The sequence below is a fragment of the Rhagoletis zephyria genome, unplaced genomic scaffold (assembly GCF_001687245.7).
Source record: "Rhagoletis zephyria isolate East Lansing unplaced genomic scaffold, Rhagoletis_zephyria_1.1 Rzeph_scaffold_01873, whole genome shotgun sequence".
Classification (NCBI taxonomy): Eukaryota; Metazoa; Arthropoda; class Insecta; order Diptera; family Tephritidae; genus Rhagoletis; species Rhagoletis zephyria.
Window position 1 is genome coordinate 16,999 of NW_016158957.1, and position 26,238 is coordinate 43,236.

The 26,238-nt window shown below is 35.8% G+C and overlaps 1 protein-coding gene across 1 annotated transcript in view; it reads left to right on the forward strand.

Annotated features, from left to right (window-relative positions):
* Positions 1-944: 944 nt before the first annotated feature.
* The window catches only part of fd102C (forkhead domain 102C), a 43,956-nt gene continuing 18,662 nt past the window's right edge, over positions 945-26,238 (forward strand). Inside the window, exon 1 of the mRNA XM_017619470.1 lies at positions 945-1,020. The gene's annotated coding sequence lies outside the window, so the exon portion shown is untranslated. The remainder of the gene's footprint in view (positions 1,021-26,238) is intronic.

The window sequence follows — 26,238 nt, forward strand, 5'->3', positions numbered from 1 at the left end:
TATACATACAGACAGTGGTAGACATATCTATCATTTCGGACCAAATTCAAAATGATGTTATTCGCCACTTATATTTATTTATTAATTTTTAAGATTTTTCAATTCTTGTTGGCAGGCAATATTTCTTGCGATTTTTCTTGAGAGCTGCAAACAGCCCTGAAACCTAAGCTTAAAATTTTGTAGAACACTGAAAAAAAATCATCAAAATTTCAAACTTTTTTCTCAGAAGTGTTTATAGCCCATTCAATTTTAGTGTAATAACGTGCAGGTTTCAAGTAGCTAAAAATTACCGTTGGTATTTTGGAATTTGTTTGCCGAGCATGTTGCGGGAGCACTTAAAAAGGGAAAATTATAAGTAAAATGGTAACTGGAATACAAAAAAATTAGGTACTTAGGCGGGTTGGGTAAATAAGCGGGGAGGTACTTAAGAGAGCGATTATCTTTACATTACATTAAAATATTCACGGTGCCCAAAAATTTTGGTTCCTTATACGGGTTAGGTACTTAAGCGGGTTTCGCTGTAATTCACAATGAATTAAATAGCATTGGTATGACGAATGCCCAACGCTGACGAGATTACATGATAAGTAGCCTCATGGCTCTTTGGAATCTACCTTATGGGCAGTAGCGCCGGCGTTTCCAGACGCGCCGGCGTCGACGCCACGTCGATTATTTTTGAAGTTGACCACGCCGCCGCCGTAAAGCCTGTCGGCATAAACCTCTAGTATGTACCTACAGAATTCCGTGTTTTCATGACAATTACGATTTTTATTGTACATATTGTCCTTTTAGGCATCTACAAAGGCTGCGTGTTTGTTTGTTTAAACGGTGTATCACATAGGAGGAAGTCCTTTCATACATTTTGTACATATGTATGTAGATGCAGGCGTTAAAGATAATAGTCATGTGTGGAGGCATCGTTTACTATTTCGTAGTAGACAATCAATCGATCACCTGAGTGTGCGCAAATTGGTTTGAAATTTAGCGAAACTGAGAACGCAGCTCCGCAAATTATTTACAGTAATGTATTGTTTTATTCGATCGGAGTCAATATACATATAACATCGCTTAAGAAATGATTTTGAAAATCGCTTTTATTTTATGACTTTACTTATGAAAAATAATATACATGCATACGTTAAATAAATAAAATTGAATGAAAAAGTGACTATATAAAAGTATTAAGTGTTTGAAACATTGAACAGCAGTGTATGGGAAAACAAAATCAAAAGTTTTGAAACTGTGAGTGGAAAAACGAAGAGACCGAAAAATTAAATGAAATAGTGAAAATAAATTCTGAGGGTTTACGAAAGCTTTAAAACGAATCTTAATGCTGCTTAAGTTAAAATAAATACCTATTTCCGCATTTAAATTCACATGAATGTGCAAGTGATTAAAAAATGATGCAGGTATAGTTGTACCTACAGTGACGAGCAAAACTGTAACATGGAGTAACACTTTTTATTTCAGCCGTCGCTATCTTTCCAAGTTCTAACGACATTCATACTGTTATTGTATATTTTTATTGGTACATCTTTGCTTCCTCTGTCATAACGATTTGAAGTCAATTCAACAACATTAACAAAACCAGCAGACAAAAACGTAAATTAAGGCAAATGGTACAGTTTTGCACTCATATATTTTTAACAACTTTTTGACAATTTTCACAAAAAAAAAGGATTATTAACACAATGTTCAGTATTCTTTTGCTATTTTTAGTTCCTGGTTGCAATTTGGCATACCTAATGTGTATCTCTGTAAAAGTTCTGGAGGTATAGCCTCCCATATATCCTTGGTTTGCTTTCACAGCTCATGTACTCCATTGGACGGACTTGGATATTTAGTAAGCTGCGCTTTTAGCTGATTTCGCAAATTCTCGATGAGATTCATGTCCTCGGATTGTGGAGGTCATTTCAAATTGGCAAATTTTTTCTTTTGTTCCAGTCTTTGCGAACATGTGCAGTGCGTTTTGGTTGATTTTTCAGCAGAAACTCTAATTTTTTCGACTACATAGTTCAAATTTTGTTGAAATATGAACAGATACTGTTCCTTACGCATAATGCGTACTAACGGACCAACAAAATTTTTGAAATACAACCCCAAGCAATTAAGATCCTATCACTGTGATTCACAGTTTGCAGTACATGATGCGCTTAGGCTTAATTTGGGTCTTTGATTCAATACCATGCCCGGCTATCTGATTGAAAGCGATTAATTAAGTCTTGTTAGTCCAAATAACCCTCAATTAAATCTTAAAAATGTGTTCTTTATTGCATTTTGTAAGGCCTAACATATCCCAATAGGCAACGGTCCGGTTTTCGTGCGATGCAGCAAAACGCTGCCACACTCGCACATGTATTTTGATCAAATTTGCTTTTTTCTTCTTTTATGATCCATTTTGCTCAATTTGGCAATTTTTCGCCTCACTATCTACTGATTTGCATTCAATTTTAATACCTTAAGCGCTTCTGTAGTAGTGCCTGCAGCGCTACTTGCTACTAAGTTCACAAGATATCGGACTGTAATATATTTTGACAGACTTCCTTTGTCCTTAGTAACACTTTAGGCTATATTTTTTCTCAGTCTTAACATTTTCATGTGGCAAACTCCACAATTTTTTGCCACTTTCCCTGCGGTCCCGCCTTTTCGCAGTAAATCTATTATTTACATTTATGTTTCCTGATTAACCATATTATTTATTGGTGATCACTTCTTGAATAAATTACAATACAGAAAAAAGTCATCTGACTTCCAACTAAGCAAAAGATAACTGTAAAATGCAAAACTGAGAGTGTGTGCAAAACTGTAACATCTGCCTTAATTTACATTTTTGTCTCCAGGTTTTTTTATTGTTGTTGGATTGACCTCAAATCGTTATGAGAGCGGGAGTAGGGGTGTACCAATAAGAATATACAACAAAAGTATGAAAGTCGTTAGAACTTTGAAAGATAGCGGTGGCTGAAATAAAAAGTGTTACATCATGTTACAATTTTGCTCGTCACTGTAGGTACTTAACATATATGCGTCCATACATACACATCCGGTGCTCATTTTAAGAACGGCAATAAAAAAATCAAATCGAAAGATATACTCACCAAATTTTCAAAAAATTCTACCCAGTCTTAACGGAATTCAATGTGAAGAAGCAACTGGCATTACTACAATTTGGTGCCGGATTAATACATTAATAATACATTAGAGCCACTCTTCCGTTATCAAGCGCCCAGGCTTATGCCTTTCTTTGAAAAGTTTAGAACTCACAATAAGTTATTTTTCGTAATAGTGCTTAAATCTATTCCGGAATTTTATTCGCAGTTATTGAAAAAATAAAAATTGTCTTGCATTGATTACAAAAAAAAAAAATACCCTATTCCTGCTGCTGCAAAGCACTTTAAGACTTTGGCCACACAATGAACGAATGAGCGGCGCCGCTCAGGAAAAAACCTTAAGCTGATGCCAGATAAAACTTTGTGGCTTTGCGTGGCATTTATAACTTATAAGCGTTTCATCTGGCATCAGCTTTAATTTTTTGTTGATCGCTGAGCAGAAAAAGGAAATGGCAAAAGTAAATGGAAACATTTGAAGTTCCACGAGATATCCAAAATACAAAATTTAAAAAAATTTAAATCATCAGAAAATGAGTAAAAAAATAAACGTCTTTCAAAGTTAAACAAGCCTTTTATCAACACTAATTGTTTTCTTTACTTTTTTAATCTTAATTCTGCTAATTTGTGAAACAACTAGTGCCGGATCTAGGATTTTACAACGGGGTGGTTTGGGATTTATTATTTTATCACCTTTTTGAAATTAAGATACACTCTAAAAAGTATTTGTAAAACTCCAACTGAAAAGTATTTGTTTTTCATCCAGAATCTGGATAAATATATGGCGATCCATCTAGACCAGTGATGAGCAGCGCAGGCTGAACTCCATAAGCAAGTGCAAAAGTTTTGCACATGCTTATGGAGTTCTGCCAACGCTGCCCATGCCTGATCTAGACCTAGGTTTTTTAATTTTAAACAAAACGCTTAAAACAGAACAGGAACAGCGAGTAATGCTGACTTTCAAGTTGTGAATCATAGCTGGCTTTTCGACGAAGACTTCTGACTTCACATAACCCCAAAGAAAAAGTCCAGGTATGATATAAACACGCAGTAAATTGTTACCAAAATTTGTAGACAAAATTTGGGTTGGTAAAAAGGTAATTTTTTTCTCATTTTGGTAGATTTTTGTTGAATTATTTTGTTTGAAGGAACAAATAAAACTTTTCGTTCCCGCTTTATTTTGCGTAGTTATCTTATGTAAAGTCATTCGTAACAACCAAGAATATCATTGTTTTATGTAGAGTATTCAGCATATTGTATTTAATTGTGGATATAATTTAGCAAAACCCAAAGAAAAGTCACATACAATTCACCGAGGTATATAAAAACATTTTTTTAATACTGAGTCAACATTAACATCCAGATAAGCTACAAAGCAAGACTTCTCTTAGAAATTTTCCTTCGGTCATAAAAACGTGCCCTGCGAAAAAGTTTTAAAACCGGACCACGGAAAGAAGTGCCTCGAAAGGCCCTAAAGTTCAGTATTTTCATGCAATTTTAATAATTCAGTGTGGAATTTATTTTAATGGCACTTGATGTAGTTTTGCCCCCGATATCAAATATGGCTAACCTATTTTTAAACCTCTCCAAATTTTTAAGTTATTGAGGTTTTATCCACGTAAAATTACAATTTTCTAGGAACTCAGAACTTAAATTTTAGCCAAGTAAATTTAGATCAAATTGGTACGAAGAAAAAAAATTGTAGTAGCGAACTTTTGATGCAGTTTATTTCTATTTGACACGTAGATCATGGATCCACAGTCTCGCCCCTAAATTTCATACCGGAACATTCCGCATTCTTGGATTTTAGGTTTTTTGGGTGTTTGCAATTTGCAAGCTAGTTTTGCATTTTTCGTAAAAAACGGTTGTACACAGATTTGTAGATAACTAAATTTTTTTATACAAACTTAAAAAAATTATTTTTAATTTAAATAATTAGCAAAAAGCGCGAAAAAATTTTGCATTGTCACGGTGTTCGCCATTTTTCAACAATTTCTGATAACAATGCGTAGCATGTTCAAATGCCAAAGTTGTAGGGAACTTTTCTCTTTTAGTGTTGGGTTCTCCAGTGGCACAAAATTTGTAAAGCAAAATCTAATTTACAGTTAATTTAGATGCCATATTTGAGACGCCATGTTGAGTTTTTCAAAAGGACTAACGGCTTTTTCCCAAAAAAAAATCTCAATAACTTTAAATTTTAAGTTTAAAATACTGTAGCTATTTTTGACATCGGGGATAAATTAAATTAAATGATATTGAATTTCCCATTGACATATAGGTAAAATATTGACCGCTTTGTGAAAAATTCCATGAATTTGCTGAAGTTAAGGGCCTTTGAGGCACGTCTTTCCGTTATCCGATTTGAAAAATTTTTCGCAGGTCACGTTTTTATGACCAAATGAACACTTCTAGGGGAGTCTTGCTTTTTAAGACAAAGTTGCCAAATAAGGCGCAGTCTACTGCACATGCACGATGATATTCATTGAATTATTTTACAAAACTATAACTAAATAGGGGTGCGAAGGGTGTTATGGACCACATAAGGAAAAATTTCTGGTACGGCAAAATTCAACCCGAAACTACAAACAACAGGCGTCACATATATACAAGGAATAACGGACTGTAAAACAATACAAAAAATCATCCAAAATAAAAACATAACATTTGCACATAAACCACATAGAACGATCAATAGAATTTTTAGCAAAACAAAAGACGAAATAAACAAAGAACAACAACATAACGTGCTTTACGAAATCAAATGCAATGGTAAAGCTGGGGAAGCATGCAATAAAATATCCATAGGCACAACTAAGCGCGCTCTCGGTATTAGCATAGGCGAACATAAAACGGACGCTAGAAATAAGACACAACGTCTGCATTAGCACAACATTTAACGAATTGCGGGCATACAGCACTTTAAAAATGCAAAAATATTAGATGTGGAGAACACAGATAACGGGTGATTTTTTAAGAGCTTGATAACTTTTTTTTTAAAAAAAAGGCATAAAATTTGCAAAATCTCATCGGTTCTTTATTTGAAACGTTAGATTGGTCCATGACATTTACTTTTTGAAGATAATTTCATTTAAATGTTGACCGCGGCTGCGTCTTAGGTGGTCCATTCGGAAAGTCCAATTTTGGGCAACTTTTTCGAGCATTTCGGCCGGAATAGCCCGAATTTCTTCGGAAATGTTGTCTTCCAAAGCTGGAATAGTTGCTGGCTTATTTCTGTAGACTTTAGACTTGACGTAGCCCCACAAAAAATAGTCTAAAGGCGTCAAATCGCATGATCTTGGTGGCCAACTTACCGGTCCATTTCTTGAGATGAATTGTTCTCCGAAGTTTTCCCTCAAAATGGCCANGACTAATATTAGAAAGTTTGCGAATACAACACAAAATACAGAATGCAATGCATTTTAAGGAAGACGTCGACAATATAAATTGCGCATACAGGACAGCAATAATGTGCAATAGGAGAACAGACGAGCAGAAGTACACTTAAATATAAAGAAGTTGATATCAGTGTGTGTTTTTTGTTCTATTTTCTTTTTTTTGATGTTCAATGTAAGTTAAGTTTTGCAGATAAAAATTGTTATACCAACGAATCGTAATTGATATAATTTTTATGTTCATACATGTGAGCCTAATTGTTTGTTTTTTATGTTCTGTTTTGAATAAACACCAGACTCCCTGAGGAAGATGTGAAAAACATCGAAACGCGTAGGAGGAAAAGGAACATTGTTTGCTTTTTATTAAACCGGCCGAAAAGCTCCTTAAACTACCCTATAGGAAATTGAAAGTTTGCCCAAGAGACATAACAAAAGTTAAAGCTGTTTCTGATAGATTTTTTTGTGCTGATTACGAATCCCTAAGCATAAAGTTTCCATCAGCTCCAGATCTTGGAAAAAACGAGGTGAAAGTGTCAAAAAATCGCGGTTTTTGCAATATATTAGAAGCTCTAGCAAAGAAACAAAAGGTGATAGAACCTTCCTGGCTTAAATTAAAGCTATATCTCTCGACCAGGCCCGTCGAGAGGGAGGGGAAGAAGTTAATCCCCCAGGGCCCGGGCTTCTTAAGGGGCCCGAAATATCAGAACCATAACTTGTTATTATTTTTTTTTTATGTAATAGCTCCTTCGTTATAGACTTTTATTATAGATATATTCCGGTTCGTTCTGATTGTTTCTGACCCTATAAATTAAAGAAAATATAAATATAAATATATAAATATATATAATATTACCCGAAACACATACTGTTATAACACGTTTTAGCTCACAGTGCTTTTCAAATACCGATGAAACTCGCTAGAATACAACTTTCGGATAGGTTTTCGTGAATTGGTAAAATTAATTTTTAGGTCAATATTTGCAAAAAATAGTCGAACTGTTACGTTACAGAAAACAACTGTTACATTACCTGCGCGATATGCATACGTGTAGATTATAATTAGCTTTTTAAAGGGCTGCAGTCTGTTTTATGCAATAAGTACCATGAATTCAGTACACTTGCGATTTGAAAGTTTCTGTTGCTGTGCTGTGTCGTTTCAGAAGTAATTTTCTGCTTAGAACTCGAGCTCGAGTTTGCAACTGCTCCAAACAGCTTTAATCGCCACTTTGTTTGCTCTGTGCCACTTAGTACTACTCTTACCCTTCAAAATGCGCCTTCGAGAGGTGCTTTACAATTTTTCCTTCAGAAAATATGGCCATTGGAAGATGACGTAATGACTTAGAAAAGCATGGTTTTTCGATGTTAGATTCGAGGACACGGCAATTTCAGTGCTGTAACTCCTGAAGAAAAAATCGTATAGCACCATTCGAGAGTGCATTTTGAAGCACAATAATAGTACTACTTGAAATAATACCAATAGATTTTTACCATTTAATCAAAAAATCGTCTTCTTTTGGCATCTTATTTTGCTTATTTTGGCCTCGTTCCTTTTTGATATAATATAATTCTAGCGTTTTTTTTTCTAAATAATTTTCATTTTCGGAGACTATTTGAGTTAGAAAGAATATAAATTTTAACTATGGGTCAATAGCACGTTGAATAGCTTACAATGTTGCATTCACATGAGCCCTATCTCTAACTAAATAAAAAATAATTTTACCTGAAAATTCCATTAGTAAAAAAGACTTACGTTACAAATAGTTTTGCAGCGAAAACACATGGATAATGAAGAGTATAGGAAATTGCTTTCAAAATTGTTCACCTAGGTTTCGTTTTCGGCGATTTGGGCCATATGGTTTTAAATTAATACAATTTATATATAGGGGCCCGCGAATTTTTAGTCCCGGGCCCGAGTTGTCTCTCTACGGCCCTGCTCTCGACTACTATCTCTGAAAAGATATCTTAAATATTTGAGTTCTTAAAATATTTTTTACTATTTTATCTTAAACTAAACCTCCAAAGTTGAAAGAAACTGAGAAGATGTCATTAAATTAATTAGTTAAATAAAAAGTTCATAGAAAATTATTTTAATTGTTATTGAAAAACCAAAATAAAATAACAAAATTGAAATTGAAATTGAAAATAACGCAAACAAGTTATTTGTAGATATTTTCCAGATTTAGATGATTTTATTCTAGTGGATGGTAAGCTCTAGATGGATCACCCTACACTAGGGCTGCTATAAGCCTGGACCCACCGACCAGGACACTTATCACCCAAAGTCAAAAACGAAGATACAAGTGAATATGGTGCCAATATATTCCTTATACATTTGCTTTCATTTTGGCGTTGCATTATAAGTAATTTCTGTTATTATAAACAATGCTGGTAAATCTAAGCAAATGCTTGAAAGGCTTATTTGGCAAATATGTGGAAATTTTGTTGGTTTTTGCATATATTCGACTAACTTGCTTATTTTTGCATACTTGACAACATTTCATACATTTTTGGGGAAAAAGAGACGATAGAAATGCTTTTGGTGTGGTCGATTTTGACAATTCTGGGCTCAGAAACTTTAAATGCACTGAAATTTGGTATGGGGGTTGCCCTTTATCCAAGGTAGGTATTGGTATTGAAAATGGGCTAAATCGGACTGTAACCACTCCCACTTCCCATATAACGGTATTTTGGAAAAATGCAAAAACGGCGATATTTCAGTAAGTATTAGATGCAAATTGTTGAAAATTAGTATGTGGAATAGAATTGTGGTAAAAAATAATATTATTATGAAATTTTTGGAAAATGGGCGTGAAATGCCGTATCTCAGTAGCCGCTTCACCAATCCTTATCAAACTCGGTACGAGTAGGGTCTAGCTAAGAAATCTGTCGAAAATCTTTGAAATCGGGCAATAACCATGCCAACCTTCCATATAACGGTAATTTACAGAGACACGAAAACTGCGATAAACTAGTAACTGCAGGAGCTAATTCACTTAAGATCGATGATTACAATAACCACTTAGCAGAAAATTATAAAATTAAAAATTTTTGGATAATGGGCGTGGTGCCGCCCACTTATGACCACAAATGTGTATCTCGGTAACCGATTTATCAATTTATATTCAGGCCCGTCGAGAGGGTGGGGGAAAGGGGTGAATCCCCCCGCGCCCGGGCTTCTTGAAGGGGCCCGAAATATCAGAACCACAACTCGTTATTATTTTTTTTACGATGTAATTGCTCCTTCGTTATAGGCCTTCATTATAAACATATTACGAATCGTGCTGATTCTTTCCGACTCTATATGTAAATTAAAGAAAATGATCATATGGCCCAAAACGGGGACTGTTACTGTTGCTCAAACTCGCTAGAATACAACTTTCGGATAGTTTTTCTTCTTTCAACAGTTGCTTTATATTATCGAAAAAGTCTGCTCTCCTTATATAATGTTTTCAAAAGTTGGTACACAGTTTCTTAGCTTAAGGATGGAACTCAAGAGCTACGTATTCATTGAACTGATAAAATTAATTTTGAAGTCAATATTTGTAAAAAATAGCTTGTAGTCTGTTTTATGCAATAAATAGCATGAATTAAGTAGACTTGCGATTTGAAATGTAATCCAAAGAAATTAAGAACATAATAATTATGAATACAGACTTCTGTTGCTGTGCGGCTGTAAGTCGTTTCAGAAGTAATTTTCTGCTTAGAACTCGAACTGGAGCTTACAACTGTGCCAAGCTATTGAGGTTTTCCGGGGTTAAGTACACGAAAAAAGGCTTTAATGGCCACTTTTATTTGCTCTATGACATTTAGTACTATTCTTAACATTCAAAATGCGCCTTAGAGGGTGCTTTACGAGTTTTCCTTCAGAAACTATGGCTATGTTAGATTCGAGGACAAGATGGTTAAAGAGGACGTAACTCTTGAAGGAAAAATCGTATAGCACCATTCGAGAGTGCATTTAGAAGGATAATAATAGTACTAGAAAAATACTTGAAATAATTCCAATAGATTTTGATTATCTAATCAGAAAATCTTCTTCTTTTAGCTTTTTGTTTCGCTTCTTTTGGCCTCGTGCCTTTTATACCCGAGCGCACTTGTGCACAAGGGTATATTAATTTTGTTCACATAACGGTTGTTTGTAACAGGCAAAACGAATCGAGGTAGATATAGACAAATGTATACATAAATGCTCAGAATGAATAGAGAAGTCGATTAAGCTATGTCTGTCTGTCCGTCCGTCCGTGTACACGATAACTCGAGCAAAAATTGAGATATCTCAACGAAATTTGGTACGTAGGTTTCCGTTAATCCAAGGTAGGTTGGTATTGAAAATGGGCGAAATCGGACTGTAACCACGCCCACTTCCCATATAACGGTAATTTCCAGAAATACAAAAACTGCGATATTTTAGGAACTACTGAAGATAATTCACTCAAAATTGATATTTACAATAATTTTTAGACGAAAATTAAGAATATTATAAATTTTTGGAAAATTGGCGTAGCCCACTTATGGTTACATGTGTATATCTTGGTAACCGCTGCACCAATTTCTTCTAAACTAGGCAAAGTTGTTGGCCTTGATACAGCATACTAAATGGCCGAAAATTTAAAAAAATCGGACAATAACCACACCCACATCCCATATAACGGTAATTTTCGGAAATACGAAAACTTCGATATTTTAGTAACTACTGAAGATTATTCAGTCAAAATTGATATTTACAACAATTTTTAGACGAAAAATAAGAATATTATAAATTTTTGGAAAATGGGCGTAGCCACGCCCACTTATGGTTACATGTGTGTATCTTGGTAACCGCTGCACCAATTTCTTCCAAACTTGGCACAGTTGTTGGCCTTGGTACAGTATACTAAATGGCCGAAAATTTAAAAAATCGGACAATAACCACGCCCCCATCCCATATAACGGTAATTTAGAGAAATACAAAATCTTCGATAAATCAGTAAATATTAAAGCTAATTTATTCAAAATTGATGCCTGCAACAATTCTTTACCAAGAAACACGTTTATGGTAAAAACATATGTATATCGGTAACCGTTCTACCAATTTGTACCAAACTCGGTATTTTTATTGTGCTTGCCACATAAAATCAAAACGTTGAAAATTATTGAAATCGGACTAAAATTACGGCCGCTTTTCATATAACGGTACATTTCAGAAATGCTTGAAACTGCGACATTTCGAATTTTAAGGACGCTAATTTACTCAAAATTGATACACCCCGGCTTACCATGTAGAGGTAGCCTTCGGAAAGGTGAAAAAGCATTTATTTAATACTTGCGCCGGGTATTTAATGTTCGGCTCCGCCGGAACTTAGACTTTCTTACTTGTTTAAATAATATAATTTTTGCGTTTTTCTATTTTTCTACGTATTTTCAATACAGCGGCCCGGCTGGCTTGGCCACGTCGTTCGATTGGGCACCGAACCACCAGCTCTGAAAGTATTCAACTCGGAACCCGCTGGTCGTAGCAGAGGAAGAGGGAGGCCCCCACTGCGATGGAAAGACCAGGTAGAGAAGGACTTGGTTTCACTTGGCATTTCCAATTGGCGTCACTTTGCAGAAAAACGACTGGCGCGCTTTGTTCAACTCGGCCAAAATCGCTTAGGAGGTTACAGCGCAAAATAAGAAGAAGAAGAATGGATTTGAGTTAAAAAGAATATAAATTTTAACTATGAGTCAATAGCACGTTCAATAGCTTACAATGTTGCTTTCAAAATGAGCCCTATCTCTAACTAAATAAAAAATAATTTTACCTGAAAATTAAATTAGTAAAAAAGACTCTTATACGGTAACGGGCTCGCTTATTTGCATAAACAGCCTTTATTTGCTTTAACTCATGCATGTTCCTCTTTAAAATGTGCATAAGCAGCCGAACAAATGCAGGCAATTTTTGGGAATTAACTCGGATCAGGGGAATTTTCGATGAAAACACTGATAAAAACGGCGAGCTGTTGTCTTTTGTACAAATAAGCAAACAAAGCAGGCGAGTTTGGCATCCGCGCTAGCCGAGTGGTGGAAGTTGCGTGCTACAAACCTATAGCTGCCTGGTTCGATCCTCGGTTGGAGCGATTGCGACAAAAATTTTTATTTTTGTAATTTATTTTAATTTATTTATATATTTAACTAGCAATTACCCGGCGTGCTTCGCTGCGCCTTAAATGTATTTTTGTGTTGTAACTCTCCCCCTAAGCTCTTATGGCCTCATTTACAAAATATTTTTAAAGAACTTTATGAAGTTAGATTTAAAAAAATCGATCTATGAAGCATTGTTTATTTTTTTTTTGAGTTAATATATTTTCGAAGGTAATTAGAAAATATGTAAAGAACCGACTTTCTCTTGGAAATTTAATTTATAATCTTATAACTGGAGTCTACTATCGCACCCTTTCCTCAAACGTGTATTGATTCAATATTCAAATAACGTATATTTATATAATTTGAAAAAATCTCCCTACTATACAAATATGTACAGCAATATTAAATAATATTTTCAAATGTTGTGAGAGGGAGTAACAAAACAAAATTACTTTTAAGGCGCAGCGAAGCACGCCGGGTATTCGCTAGTGTCACATGAAATTAACTGAACAAAGTACAATGAATAGCTGTTAAACAATGTTCGCACGGCACCATCTACTTTAAATGAAACATACTTATTTTCGTGAGGGATACTCACACACCATATACTTTTCTATTGAAATTTTTCCTGAATTTTCTTAGCTATAAACCTCCAACGAATGCAAAACCGTGGAAATCGGTTCGTGCGTTCTGGAGTTATAGCGTCAGGAAGGAAACCCTACTTATTTTTATATTAACTTTTATATTAAAGAAGATTAAAGAACTGTCCGCATTACACAATTTTATTTTTCACAAAAACGGTATTCATGAATTTTTTAATTTTTTTTATTTGCTTCCGCATATTTTTGACATAACAGCTTTACATTTTATCCCATATTAAACAAATACATCCTAAGGTTACCCGGGTCCACGTTTTGGTCTATATCTCGAGGACCCTAGTCACCCAGCTATATGAAAAGTGCTCAATCTTAAAGCATTCATGAACAGCTTTCATTTGATACCCATATTGAACAAATACACCCAAGGTTACCCAGGTCCACGTTTTGGTCTATATCTCGAGACCCTAGTTATTTTTTAAAAATTTTCTTTGCCACAAACCTCACGGAGCCCGAGACCTTTCCAACGAATGCAAAACCGTGGGAATCGGTTCGGCGGTTCTTGAGTTATAAGATTACCAAGGAAATGAAACTTCTTTTTATATATATAGATAATAAAGGTCTGCAAATATACCAGCAGAAATACTCTTCACATGTGTACATGAGTAAATGGAACATAAATTTTAGAGTACTAAAAAAGATGGGAAGAAAAAAAGAGAACATCATAAATTTGAATAACTGAGCAATGTTACTCAACAGTGCTCTGCTACATAAAACACTGTTTCGCTTTTCCAAAACACTTGAGTATGTTGATTGAATTCAGCAGTATTTGAAAACTTCATAGGAAGTATACGAATACTTATGAAAATTTTTCTTTCAAAATGTTATCATTTAACATAATGTTAAGAAAATTCATAAATTTTATTTTCATTGTCGAATTTGATTCGTTGAAGAAAGGGGGCTTATTTTATTGTTTCGCGCAATTAGGGTTTAGCTAACATTTTGCATTGTGTATTATTTGAACTCTCGTTCGTGTGATCCGCAGAAAATTTATCTTAAAGAAGTGAGTAAAATATAAAAGAAAAATGATTTAATTATAAACAAATATTGATAAAAATTACACAGGTTTACAAAAAAAGTGTATGCATATTAAACCAAACCCTATGTTATTCGACAGGCTAAATGCGAATCCGAGGTCCGTTAGCCTCTATCACGTGAGGTTCGTGGTCAGTTGAACGTCAAGCAGGGATAAATGCATTGAATAAACCTGAAAATTCATATATGTGGGGTTTTAGAACTCAGAGGTCCGTTAACCTCCATAGTGTCAGGTTTTCCAATAACGTAATTTTCCCTTCGTAAGTTTGGGTTTGTCTTCATATATCACTCACCGAATTCCAAAGCTCTACCGCAAATACGCACGCGCCTTTGATATGTCGAATTTTTTATTGGTCTATGACCATCCTTGGAAGGTTTCCAGTAGATATGTACATCGCAATTTGGTTATGATCGGTGAAGCAGTTTGGTAAAAAATAACGTTTCTTCTTTAACAGGTCATCCGCAGATAACCCATATGGAATGCTTATTCATCCCATAATTTAAAACGCTCCTTCGAGGTGTTGCTGTGGGAGTCCCTTTTGTCTCTCGCTCGGTATTGGGCTAGCTTGGTATTAGCCTTGATAATTCCCTACATTGTTTTTCCATGTCTGTTAACATTATGTAGTATTTGTTAAACGAAAACTTCCAAAAATACTCAAAAAATACTTGTGAAGGAACATATTTTTTGTGGAAGTTTAACACCATAGTACTGCTTGTTTATGTTTTTATTTTTTTCGGAACATATTTTGTTTGAGTACTTTTTTCATGTATACAGTGCTCAAAATTTTCACTTCTCTTCCTTCCATGCCCTCTTTGTTAAAGTATGAGTAGTTTACATATTTGAAAAAAACTTCACAGTGAAGCAAACTGAATTCCGATGCAGACCTTTAATAGATAATAATAATGGGTTGGCGCTTACACATAAGTTAGTGCTTGGCCGAGCTTCTCCTCCAAATTGTGGCGTGCGCCTTGAAGTTGTCACACAAAGGGGAGGGACCTAGAGTTTTACGCCGACTCCGAACGGCGGTTGTATTATTATGAGAAGCTGTTTTTCATTACCGAACTACACTCGGAAGTTTGCCATTGACTGCCGAGGGGCGATCGCTGTTAAGAAAAAACCTTTTTTCTATATTTTTGCGATGTTGCTTTGACCAGGGATTGAACCCAGGCCCTGCGCAGTGTAAGCGCGCACTGCTTACCGCTACACCACAGCGGCTTACTTACTTTCATTATATCACATTTTTTATTTTATATCACATTTTTTATTTTACTATTAGCTATTTTAAATGTTTAGAGTTGAATTTTATTAAAAAGGCAACAACAACTAACTGAAAGCAATGTTAAAAAAATATAGAACTTATAAAAAATTAATAAAAACGAAATAGATGAAAATCCTACTGGCCGTGGGACTCGAACCCACGACCCTCGGCTCGTTAATCCGCAATACTGATGTCTGTCAGGGCAAAATTATTCGCATTTGTGTGCTAGTTTATATGCATAAGCATGCCCGTATGTCTCGCGTTTTACGTTACAAATAGTTTTCCACCGAAAACATATGGATAATGAAGAAACTGCTTTATTTTATTGTGAAAGAAGGCCGAAAATACTCGAAAAAACCAGATTTTTCAATTCTTAAGTCTGGTGGATTCCGCGCCAAAAAACCTTTTGATATTTTGGACTGTTACATTGCATTAGAAATGCTGACGACTTTATTTTCACTTAGAAAGTTAAACGCTGATTATTTTATCGAATACTGTTTTTATTAACTTCAAAGTAATACAGGGCAAGCGAAGAAAAGCAAGTACAATGCAAAAAATTGTGGTCCTTAAATATAAACAACCCTTAATTTCATGTTGTGCTTTTTTTAATTTTCATTAATTTAAAGGTTTCTCAGGATTAAGTGAATTTTCATGATTGGGAGAAGAAGATTCGTGTATATTTACGTTTTCCGATACCTTAGAATATGCATGACCCAGGTATAATCAAAATTCTGGGAAACCTGAGAAAAAATGATTTCCTTGGTTTCGTTTTCGGCGATTTGGGTCACATGCTTTTAAATTAATACAATGTATATATAGGGGCCCGTGATTTTTTAGTACCGGGCCCGAGTTTTCTCTCGACGGCCCTGTTTATACTAGAGCTCTCGATTTTGTTCGCACATTTTCAAACAGCCCGGGTATATGAGCAGCGAGTACTCGCACACTTGTTCAATGCTCATTACTCGAAAATTTTCGAGCACGAGCTCGAGCAATTCGAGTTTTTTCGAGTAATTTGAGCAATGTTTTTTTTTATTATATTGACATTTTTGGTAGCAACTTTTTAAATTTTTCAAATTATTGATATATAATACAAAGATTGTTACATTAGTATTTAATAATATAATTTATTTAACATGAATTAGAAAGCAGCTGCTGACAAATACAATTTACAAATTTTCTTTTGTTTATGAAATTGTTCAAAAACTCGAAAATTTTTAACAAACATTTGAGCAGTTGAGCAATGAACGAGTTTCGAGCGAGTATCGAGCTACTCGCATTGCTCGATACCCGGGTATCTAGAGCTCTAGTTTATACCACTCTCGGTGCACTTAATAACCTTGGTACGGAAAAGCAATTTGTTGAAAATTATTCAAATCGGACTAAAATTACACCCGCTTCCCGTATAACGATAAATTTCAGAAATACGAAAACTCGGATATTTCAATAACTGAGGACGCTAATTTACTCCAAGCTAATAGTTACAACAATCTCCTAACTATAAATAACTGCTATAGACTTCTAGGAATTGGGCGTAGCATCGCCCACTTTATAACTACAAAGGTGTACCTCGGTAACCACTTAATCGATTTGTACCTAACTAGGTTCAATTAAGTCTAACTCTGCATATTATCGAAAACGTTTGAAATCGATTACACATCCCTACTTATCATGCAAAGATAGTTCAGAGAAAGTTGAAACGACGATATTTGATACTGATGCGCCGGGTATATAAAGTTCGGTTTCGCCCGAACTTACACTTCTTTACTTCTTTTAAGTTATTTTTACTGGAAAACAGCAGGAAGAAATTAGCTGTGCATTTTTCCACCAGGTCTATGAAAAATAATATTCGATGGGGCTTGCCGATTTTTAATTATGCGAAAATCGAGAGATCTAGGTTTAATTTAAGACAGGATGGTTCTATCGCCTTTTGTTTCATTGCTATTGCTTCTCAAATATTGTAAAAACCGCGATTTTTTGACAATTTGACCTCGTTTTTTTCAAAATCTGGAGCTGATGTAAACTTTATGCTTACGGATTCGTCATCAGCTCAAAACAAATCTATCAAAAGCAGCTTTAACATTTGCCGTACCAATTTTTTTTTTTTATATTTTGGTTGGGCTGTGTCATCCATTAAAAATTAGCGAAAACTCATATATCCGTTTTTTCTACAGACATTTTTCCTTATGTGGTCTATAACACCCTTCGCTCCCCTATTTAGTTATAGTTTTGCAAAATAATTCAATTAATATCATCATGCATGTGCAGTAGCCTGCGCAGGTCTCCCCCCAGAAAAGTTCATTTGGTCATAAAAACATGATCTGCGGAAATTTTTTAAAATCGTATAACGGAAAGACGGGCCTCAAAGGCCCCGTAAGTTCAGCAAATACATGGAATTTTTCACAAAGCAGTCAATATTTTTCCTATAAGTCAATGGGAAATTTAATATATTTTAATGGAACTTGATGGAGATTTGTCCCCCGATGTCAAGAAGGGTATTTTTAAATCTCCCCATCTTTTTAAGTTATTGAGGTTTTTCTGGGAAAAGGCCGTGAGGCCCTTTGAAAAATTCAACATGACGTCTCAAATATGACATCTAAACTAACCGTAAATTAGATTTGGATTTACGGCGCATTTGCATTGGACAATGCTGTCAAGACAATAAAGAAATACGTATAAGTTGTTAAAAACGCTGATAATTGTCTCCGTGGCGTTGGCGTCCTGACAATAGCTAAGACAATTCATTTTCAGCAAAATGTCGAATGTGAACGTTTAATAAGTTGCAGAAATACTCATTTCGCGCGAGCTATTTGAGCTAAAAACTAAAAAATAAAAAAGAAGAGACGACATAATATACACACCAGCATCTCTTTAATAATTATAGTTCTTTTTTATGAATTTCTCTTCTTTCATGCAAAAGACGTCAAAATTATGACCTGCATACGTCAAACCACGATTATTACCGCAGCGACCGCAAAAATGCAGTTGCCAATATAGGAACTCAGTTGCCAGCTTGCAGTTGCCATCTGTAAAACCATTTCAGCCAGTAGCCACCCAACTGAAGTTCAGTTTCCATAAGCCTAAGTCGGCTCCGCTCGATGTTCTGGTCACATACATAAGTACACGTTTTCATGCTCATGAAAGGTATAGTTTTCAGATTTCAAATTGGTGAAGTAGGTAACAAAATATAAATTTAAACATTTTCTTAACTTCTTCCCAGCGTGTCTATTAAAATGTCATTTTCAAAAATTTCATGCATTGCTATGCCATGTCATTCCATCTCAAACATACCGTTATAGCATGTCATTGCTTCTTAGCTCAGCTGTTGTTTGTTGTTGTGTTTCTGCAGCATATTTTTATACCCGAGCGCACTTGTGCACAAGGGTATTATAACTTTGTTCACATAACGGTTGTTTGAAACAGGCAAAACGAATCGAGATAGATATAGACAAATGTATACATAAATGATCAGGATGAAAAGAGAAATCGATTAAGCGGTGACTGTCTGTCCGTCCGTCCGTCCGTCCGTCCGTCTGTGCACACGATAACTCGAGTAAAAATTAAGATATCTTAACGAAACTTGGTGCGTGTACTTCTTTCGGGCGTGGGACGGATGGTATTGAAAATGGGCAAAATCGGACAATAACCACTCCTACCTCCCATATAACGGTAATTTTCAGAAATACGAAAACTGCGATATTTTAGTAACTACTGAAGATAATTAACACAAAATTGGTATTTACAATAATTTTTAGACGAAAAATAAGCATGTTATAAATTTTTGAAAAATGGGCGTAGCCACGCCCACTTATGGTTACATGTGTATATCTTGGTAACCGCTGCACCAATTTCTTCCAAACTTGGCACAGTTGTTGGNAAAATGGGCGTAGCCACGCCCACTTATGGTTACATGTGTATATCTTGGCAACCGCTGCACCGATTTCTTCCAAACTAGGCACAGTTATTGGCCTTGGTACAGGATACCAAATGGCCGAAAATTTTTAAAATCGGACAATAACCCCGAAAGAGAAATACGAAATCTTCGATAAATCAGTAAATATTAAAGCCAATTTATTCAAAATTGATGCTTGCAACAATTCCTTACCAGGAAATACGTCTATGATAAAATTTTGAAAAATGGGCGTGGCACCGCCCACTTATGATCACATATATGTATATCGGTAACCGTTCTACCAATTTGTACCAAACCAATTTGTACCCATATAACGGTAATTTGGAGAAATACGAAATCTTCGATAAATCAGTAAATATTAAAGCCAATTTATTCAAAATTGATGCTTGCAACAATTCCTTACCAGGAAATACGTCTATGATAAAATTTTGAAAAATGGGCGTGGCACCGCCCACTTATGATCACATATATGTATATCGGTAACCGTTCTACCAATTTGTACCAAACTCGGTATGGTAATTGGGCTTGCTACATTTATTTATTTATTTATTTATTTATTTATTTATTTAGTCTACAGAAAAATGTTTTCTTACAGACAGTTGAGATAAAAAGATTTAGAATATTTAAGTATTTGTGATACATTACAGAGTGAAATAATTATAAATATTAACTTGTAAAGATAACAATGATATTCAATAGCAATTTGGGTAGCTGGCGAGGCCTTGTCTCCAGTCTACTTTTGTGTGCGGCGGGCGGAAAGACCTAGTTTCCGCTCCGCCCTGTTTACAGGCCGTTGATCATGGTCGGAAAGGCCGAGCTTCCGATCCATGTTCCCGTAGTCGTTACTTTGTAAGTGAGGCAGGCGGAAAGTCCTAGTTTCCGCTCCACGCTATAGACGAACTGTTGGGCGAGGTCGGAAAGGCCGAGTTTCCGATCCCTGCTCCTATTGTCCTACGCGGTCGCGGAAATATACGAAGCCGTTACAATTGTACTAAGCAGTCATAGATATTGTGTAATTTTTTCGTTCACGGTTGCAGATATTAGTTTATTTAGTTAACTTGTTGAGCAATGTTTTCTTTATTACAAAAAGCGATTCAGATATGTCGATGCAATCATAATGCTTGTTAAAATCTTGGCATAAGCACCGAAAAGCATCATGCATTTCAAAGTTTGATTTACAAATACTCAACACAATAGGTTTAAAATGTCTCGTGGGTCTTGTAGGAATACAAAAATTTATCTCACTCAGTAAAAAGGGACTACTGACCATCCCGTTCATTAATTTAATTAAAAAAAGAACACCAAGCATCTCTCTACGACTCTGAAGCGTCGGCAAATCTATAAGCTTCAGGCGATCCTTGTAGGGTGGGAGATTTTTAGACGAGTCCCAACATAAATTTTTGAGGGCAAATAACAGGAACTGTTTCTGCACTGATTCGAGCCTGTCACTATGAATTTGATAGCTAGGATTCCATACTATAGATGCATACTCCAAAATCGGTCTAACTAGAGAGGTAAAGAGAACTTTAGTGACATAAGGATCGTTGAACTCCTTGGCCCAGCGCTTAAGAAAAGCCAACAATCCTCTAGCCCTAATCACGCAGGAGTTTATGTGAGACTTGAATTCTAGTTTCGGATCCATAGTTACACCTAGGTCAATGAAATTGGTCACTTGCTCAACATTGTGGTCAGATATCATATACGAATTTGGATAGAACGATTTTCTAGAGAAGGTCATGAATTTACACTTTTTCAAATTTAGTGACATGGAATTTGCTTCACACCATTCGAAAATGCAGGTTAGGTCAGCTTGCAAATGCTCCCTATCTTCTGCAGTACTAATGTACTTAAAGAGCTTAACATCATCAGCGTACATTAAGCATTTCGAGTAATTCAACACCTTAGGAAGGTCATTTATAAATAAAATAAACAAGACGGGACCAATATGGCTGCCCTGAGGTACGCCGGATGTGACATGTATTGGCCGGGAGGTACAATTTTTAAAAATTACTCTTTGTTTCCTATCCACTAAGTAAGAAGAAAGCCAGCTGAGAAGAATAGGAGGGAAGCCAATTCGATCAAGTTTATATATAAGGGTTGAATGAGATACCTTGTCAAATGCCTTGCTGAAATCAGTGTAAATCACGTCCGTTCGAAGATTGTTTTTAAACCCATTAGACACATAAGTAGTGAATTCAAGAAGATTGGATACAGTTGATTTACCTTTGCAAAAACCGTGTTGCGATAGATCAATAGCAGAAGTAATAGAGTGAGATAGTTCTTCCGTAACGATTGCCTCAAAAACTTTAGCAATAGCACAAAGCTTCGCAATTCCTCTATAGTTTACGATGTTAGTCCTACTTCCATTTTTATAAAGTGGCAAGATAAACGAATCCTTCCAGGAAGATGGGAAGACACCCTGTTTTAGGGAAGCATTAAAAATATTTGCCAGAGGCTTATACAAATACTCTGCACAACTTTTAAGAACACTTGTGGGTATACCGTCTGGGCCAGCTGTATATGAAATTTTCAAACAATTCAAATGAATGAGGACGTCCGCAGCAGATATCGATGGAATTCGGATACAATCAAATGATGGCAGATCGAATGGGTAGCTAGATAGATTCGAATTCAGTTGGGAAGATGTAGAACTGGCAGAGTAGTTTGACTCGAAGAAACCAGCAAACATATCGGCAATAATATTTTCGTCACTGGAAACTAAGTCATTTAACTTCAATGTTGAGGGATAACCGTTAGTCTTACGCTTTGTGTTCACAAATGCGTAAAACGATTTGGGATTAGAAACTATATTGAGTCGAACCCTGTTAATATAATTATTGTAACACTTTTTGTTCAATACATTGTATTTATGCCTAAGAATGGAGTACGCGGAGTAGTGAGAAGACAAGCCAGATTTTTTAAAAAGCTTAAATGCTTTGGATTTTTGATTTTTTAAGCGTTTCAATTCGCCAGTAAACCACTGAGCGTTAGACGTTACGTTAGCTGCCTTAACAAGAGAAATGATTTTACTTAAAATATGGCGTAAGGAATTGCTAAAATGTAAGGCACCATCTTCAGCATTCCCATCATACTGGGGCCAAGTTATCTTCGATATCTCTAACCTAAGTTTATTATAATCTGCTGTTTTAAATGAGTAACGCTCCGCTCTTGATTTTTTACTGATAAAGCAACATGAGTTGCGTGAATTTATCAAGGACAATTCTAGTGGTGGGTGGTGAGAATCAACAGGGGTAATCAAAGCATAGCTAGGGGCTATTGTGACGTTGGAAACATCGTCCACAAAAACTAAATCCAGACATTTACCTAAGTTATTACTAACAGAGTTGATCTGGTAAAGACTAAGATCTGACAGATCGTTCAAAAATTGATTGAAGAGATCACGAGAGGAATTTGGTACTAGAATACCATCTATTAGATCCCAAGAAACACCCGCAAGATTGAAGTCACCCAGGACAATAACAGTATCGGAGGGCTTCACCATGGCATGTAGAGAGAGCAGTAAGGAGGAGTGTTTTAAATAAACAGAAAGGCTCGAGTTAGGTGGTATATAAGCAGCAACAAGATAAACGCTAATAGAATGATATCTTATTCGAACGCAGAGGAATTCAACTTCATCGGTGTCAGTGAACTCAATTTCTTCAGAAGAAAGGTCAGTCTGGACAGCGATTAAGACGCCTCCACCTTTTTTATTTAAACGGTCGTTTCGAAACACTTCATACTTAGGACACAAAATTTCCGAGTTGAACACATTCGGCTTGAGCCAGGTTTCAGTAAACACCAGTACTTTGAAGTCAAAATCATAGGACTGCAAGTGTAACCTTGATAGCTTTGTGTTCAAACCTCTCACATTTTGGTAGTAAATGCTAATGGTGAGGTTACTTATTAGTTTTTTGATGCCGAGGTGGAAAGCGGAAGTTGAGCCAAATTTTGCCCTTGCGGTCTAGATCTAAATTCAAATTCGCGAATGAAGGCACCGCTTGGCCAAAAAGATGGGCTCATTACTCTATCAAAGCAGTCTTCGGATATGTCTATTTTAAAAGAAGAAATGCTTCTTTCATACGAGAATCTGAACTTGCGTACATGCAACTCATTTGCTATCAGCCTGGAAGTTAAATACCCCTTCACATCATCGACAGTGGTATCTTTTGAAAACCTAGATATAAAGACCGATTTTTTGGAAGGGACAACGATTAAATCCCTCGGGACGGGGTTAACGCAATCGGAAACGGTTTCAGATGTGGTAGGGGGTTGCGGAACAGGGGGTTGCGGAACAGCTGTCAACTTTTTGGAAGGAGCAACGATGGCTTCGGATGTGGTAGGGGGTTGAGATGTAGTTGTGGAGTTTTTGGAAGGAGCAACGACTACTTGCATTGGAACGGTGTTGACGCAATCGGAGATGGCTTCAGATGTGGTGGAGGGTTGAGATGAAGCTGTTGAACAGGAATTTAGTGAGGCTCCAGTAGAAGAAGGACGTGGTTGGGGAGATTCAGTCCGCCGAGGAATCGGTGTGTTAAAGCTTATGAGTTCTTTGTTCATAGCTGGAGTCAAAAGTGGGCGGTTCTGCGGAAGATCCAGGTCCACAGTGATGGGATTCAACACAATATTTTCCACGCCTCTCCTACGTCTCTTAAGACCTTTTCCAGGAGAAGGAGAGGAGGAGGAAGTATCTAATAATTTAAATTCTTTGAATTCATCCTCATACTTCTTGAACTTCTCGTTGAGCAGTTTTAGCTCTTTGCTTATCTCCGAAAATCCATTTCTAGCGGTTCTAAATAGTTTACAGAGATCCACAACAGTTTTTTTACACTTTGGACATGACCAGCGAAGTCCATTGTCTCCAATAATCATATCCAGAACTCTCCCATTAATACCAGCACACTTTAAATGAGACAGTTCATCGCAAAGCCAGCACGCCACAAAACGGTCCGAACCGGCTTTTACATTACATTTTTCGAACAGACAGGACATTTTTAGCGAATTTTATTAAAAAAGAATAAAAATAGCGAAATTAGGAATGTATTGTACGAAAACGTTTCAAGCTCACAGTAATTGGCAGTTTAATAGCTAGTGGTCTTATTTAGTGAAGTTCAATGGTTAGAAACCGTGCTGAACTTAACAGTTTTAAAGCCACTGAGTTAACAAAATCAGCTGTCACCAAGAAAGCGACTGTCGATGATAAACAAAGGTGTGTGTAAAGCGCGAAAGAAAGCAAAATGAACAAACAAAAGCGATATTCCTTACACTCTCACGCAAAAGCAACAATAATGGACCAAAACAGGCAAATATGCACGAAGGCCGACTAAATAAAACTTTTCAATCAACGCACTTTATGACTAAATCAAGTCAATTTATTGGAATTTGGCTTCAGTAAACTTTTTACGGTGTGAATAACACAAATTAGAACTGCTTAGCACTTTGTAAACGAGTTAAACTTTGGAAATTCTTTCAAGCGAAAGTTTAAGTGACCGCACAGTACGTATGGAGAAGAAGCTGAAATACGATAAAAGCAAAACGATGAAAAGTATTGAAATCGGACTAAAATTATGGCTTTTCATATAACGGTAAATTTTAGAAGTGCTTGAAACGTCAATATTTCGAAATTTAAGGACGCTAATTACTCAAAATTACTAATTTACTCAAAATTGATACACCCCGGCTTACCATGTAGCGGTAGCTTTCGGAAAGGTGAAAATCATATATTTAATATTTGCGCCGGGTATTTAATGTTCGGCTCCGCCCGAACTTAGACTTTCTTACTTGTCGTTATACTGTTTAATCCTGCCTTGTATGAAAATGTATATAGCAGGGGTGGGCAAGGCCGAAAAAAATTTTATTTTTAAATAAAAATGTTATTAGAAATGAAAAACATTAATTTTATTATTATTCTTTTGTACGTAAGATAGATATAAAAGAAAATTCAAAAGATCCCTTTGGCGAGATTTTCAAAATCTGGTTTTAGGTCAGTTAAAGCCGTTCGTAACAATTCTGTTAAATGTTGGATAGTCAATAGGAACGTTCGTTTAAAATCTCCAGTAAAAAATGTCCAACAGCGAAACTCCGGCGAAATATCCTGTTCTCTCACAAGAGAAAAATATCCAGAATAGTACTAGAACAGAAAATTTGCAGAAACTTGCAAGTTAGACGAACAGCTGATAGAAAGTTTGTTTACATTAACAGGTCTATTCTGCACGTTACCGAAGATTTTGTGACCGGAAAATTTTATTACCCAAAAATGTTACCACTTCTTGTCACCGCGATTCTAGGTACGTTGGTAATGCAGTGAAAATATTCAGCAACTCAGCTATGAAGATTTGTGGAAATTCATGTATTGCATATTTCACGGGGCAATATTATTTTGTTACCAGCTTATGAGATGGTAACCAAATTTATCGGTTACAAGAGAGCACAGAATGCGAAAAAGGTTTAAAAATTGACAGACACTTTAATTACCGGTTATAAAATTTATGTTACCAGCGCAGAATAGACCTGTAAAAAGTATAAAATTGAAAACGTAAGAAAACAAATCCTGAATTCTTATCCTGACACAGTTCACTGACTAAAAGAATAATTACTTATTTCTTACAAGTTTAATAAGTCACATTTTACTATTTCAACTTTCAAACCATCAAATTCAATTTAGGGATTTGCGTAAATTCCAGCCAGCTCTTCTTGATCAGCTGTTTTCTTGTTGGCAAATTGCAGTGGGCTAAAATATGTATTTATATGCATAATATGTATGTATGTAAAATATGTATGTAT